We start from the raw sequence: 3,575 nt of genomic DNA, 5'->3' as shown, positions 1-3,575 counted from the left end.
TGTCTCAAAAAAAAGAAAGAAAGGAAGGAAGGAAGGAAGAAACGCTAAGAGTCATGAGATCAGAATAAAGATTTGCTTTAGATAAGGGGGACTTCAATATTTTTACCCATTTTCAGAAAGCACAGTAAATTTGTTTCCCAAAGCAAGGGCTGTAGCTCTGTAGTAGAGTCCTTGACTGCCATTTGAGCCTTAGTCCCAAGTATAAAACAAAACCCAAACAAGAGCAGGTAACACAAAAAAGAAGATAATATGAGAAAGAACAGAGGAAAATTAGAAGAATCCTCAGGGTGATGGAGAAGGATGGTGCTTTGACACTGAGAATAGAGTAGACTGCATCCCAAAAGGGTCTCAGAGAGAGATTTTTCAGGGAAATGAAATGTTAGAATCTCAGGAGTGGGAGACAGACAGGAGAGCTTAAGAGTAAATGAGTCACATGTGCATTAAGTTTTAAAACAATGAGAAAATTCAGCCCCACAGTAGAGTCACTGGCTAGCTGAATATTGTATATATATATATCATCATACTACAGAACTCATGTTACTTTACTGAGAAGAGAAATGGAGAGAGTTCACATGTGTAGCAGAAGCAGAGAAGATAAGAAACTATTTCCATCTTTTCTGGTCTGATGCTCTAGGAAGTTTTTTAACCAGAAATACTAAAAAGTAGCAATTTAGTGGCATCTCTTAGAAACAAGAAGACACACCAAAATCATCAGCCTAGGATGAAAGATGGTTAGTTGTCTCTGTAGTAAAGAAAATGAAAGATTTGGTCAGTGAGATAGATGGCTCAGTGGGTAAACATATTTGCTGTCAAGCCCAAGGACCTATGTTCAACCCTGATCATCCGTATGGTAGAAAGAAAAAATCAACTCCCACAAGTTATCCTTTGACATCCACACACACACATACACACATTCATGCATACACATATGGTTTGTGTTTGTTTGTTTGTTTTTGTTTTGAGGGTTTTTTTGTGTTTTGTTCTGCTTTGTTTTGTTTGCACTGTCAAGCACTGAGGTGGCAGAGTAAAGACTAGCTGAGTAGCCAGAGGTATAGCTCAATTAGTGCAGAGCTTGTCTAGTGCACATGAAACCTCGGGTCCAGTCTCCGGCATTGCATAAACTGGGTGTGGTGGGGTATACCAGTAGTCCCAGCACTGAGGAAGTAGAGATTGGAGGATTACAAGTTCAAAATTATCTTCCCCTATATAGTGAGTTCATGATCAGCCTGGGCAACACAAAACCCTGTCTCCAAGAAATATACTATGGGATTGGAAGATGGCTCGTTGGTTAAGAGCGCATATTACTCTACAGAGGACCTAGGCCTGGTTCCCAGCACCATGTGGGTCATAATCACCTATAACTCTAGCTCCCGATGATCCCACATCCTTTCTGCAAGCACCTACACTTTCACATGCACATAACCACACATGTGTACATTATTTTAAAATAATAAAAATAAATCTAAAAAAGATAAACTATCAGTGGGCTATTCTTTGACTTGAGCTGAAGCAAATTATTACCTTGTCAAGTATAATGTGGACTCTAGAGAGAAAGGGGATGATGGAAATTCAGTTGCTCCTTAAAGAATATATTCATCACTATTTCGACTAATTTTTAAAATGAATCCTCCTTTTAAAAAAACTCAATGTGTATGTGTTTGTGTTATTTTACTTTAAAATACATTATCTTTGTGTGTGTGTGTGTGTGTGTGTGTGTGTGTGTGTGTGTGTGTGTGTAGGAGGGAGGCAGGTAACACAAGCCATGGTGGATATGTGGAGGTCAGAGGATAACTTTGTGGAGTTCTTTCTCTCCTTCCACCTTTACATGGGTTCCCAGATGGAACTCAGGTCTCTGGGTCGGCATGGTACATACTTTTCCTGCAGAGTCATCTCTCCGGCCCCCAAAGATTAGACTTACTCCTTCTCTATCCACTTTTTTTTTTTTTTTTTTTTTGAGACAGAGCTTCATGTCTCCCAGTCTGACCTCTTATCCATACATCAAGCCAACAATGAACTTGAATTTCTTTCTAATCTTCTCGCCTCCACCTCCCAAGTGCTAGCATAGCAGATGTGGGCCATTATGTCCAATTTCATTTCTGCTTTTGGAAGGAATTGTTTTTAGTTTTGCGCTCCTAGGAGATACTATAAATATTCAGCTAGAACCTAAATTCTGACTTTCCCTTCATAGGTTGAAGACTATAAGCAATCCTTTGTCACTTAAAAAGGTTCTTATGAATTTGAATCTATCGCCCTTTCTGTATGCCCTGTCACCAAACCAGATAGCAGAAACCCTAGGGCAAGGATAGGTAAAACAAGGAAAGGCACAAGGTCAGGAAGCCATTTTTACTAATGCCTTCTGGGCTGTGGAAATAAAAATCCTCTCTGAGAACAAAAAGGAAGACAAAATTGAAAGGACCCCACACACAGCTTCTTTGGGCCATGCTAACCCCTTTGTAATAAAGTGGTGAATCTTAGGTATCTGCTTAACCATGTGATTCATCTGAGTGGGTGGAAATCCTATGTAGTCTGATGTCAGGGACTTTATAACTGATACATTCTGACCCACGTTGTAATCTCTTACGTACTTCTAGCTGAGATGGCATAGTAGATCCTTGCACAGCTCTTAAGCTCTCACTCTATCCACCATTCTTGACTCCTTTAATGGGGCACATCCAGCCAATGGCTATGAACTCCTGCTGTGACTCTCCAATCCCACAAGAAAGGCATGAGATAAAGAGGAAGGGGTACCCATGGTAGGAGTTACAGAGACAAAGTATGGAGCAGAGACTGAAGGAAGGACAATCCAGAGACTGCTACACCTGGGAATGTTCCCATGTTCAATCACCAAGCCCAGACACTATATAGATGCCAGCAAGTGCTGGCTGACAGGAGCCTGATACAGCTGTCTCTTGAGAGGCTCTGACAGTGCCCGACTAATACAGAAGTGGAGGCTCACAGCCATCCATTGGACTAAGCACAGGGTCGCCAATGAAGGAGCTAGAGAAAGGACCCAAGGAGCTGAAGGGTTTGCAGCCCCATAGGAGGAACAACAATATGAACTAATGACTACCCCCAGAGCTCCCAGGGACTAAACCACCAACCAAAGAGTACACATGGTGGGACTCTGGCTCCAGCTGCATATGTAGCAAAGGATGGCCTAGTTGGTCATCAATGGGAGGAGAGGCCCTTGGTCCTGTGAAGGCTCTATGCCCCAGTGTAGGGGAATGCCAGGGCCAGGAAGTGGGAGAGGGTGGGTTGGTGAACAGGGGGAGGGAATAGAGGGGAAACCAGGAAAGGAGATAACATTTGAAATGTAAATAAAGAAAATATCTATTAAAATAATGGATCCTTTAAAAAAAAGAGAGGAAGGGCTAACTACAAAGGAAATCACAGAGGCTTGGCTATTTGGTGCGTCCTCTAGAAACTGTAAGAGATAGGAGGGGAGGGGTAACAACAATCAAAAATGCAAGGGCCCTGGGCATGGGGTACAAGCTTGCCATCCTAACACTTCAGGGGCTAACACATAAAAATCATGAGCTCAAGTACATCAGCCTGTACTACATGGTGAGACTTAA

The sequence above is a fragment of the Mastomys coucha genome, unplaced genomic scaffold (assembly GCF_008632895.1).
Source record: "Mastomys coucha isolate ucsf_1 unplaced genomic scaffold, UCSF_Mcou_1 pScaffold23, whole genome shotgun sequence".
Lineage (NCBI taxonomy): Eukaryota > Metazoa > Chordata > Mammalia > Rodentia > Muridae > Mastomys > Mastomys coucha.
This window is presented reverse-complemented; position numbering follows the sequence as displayed.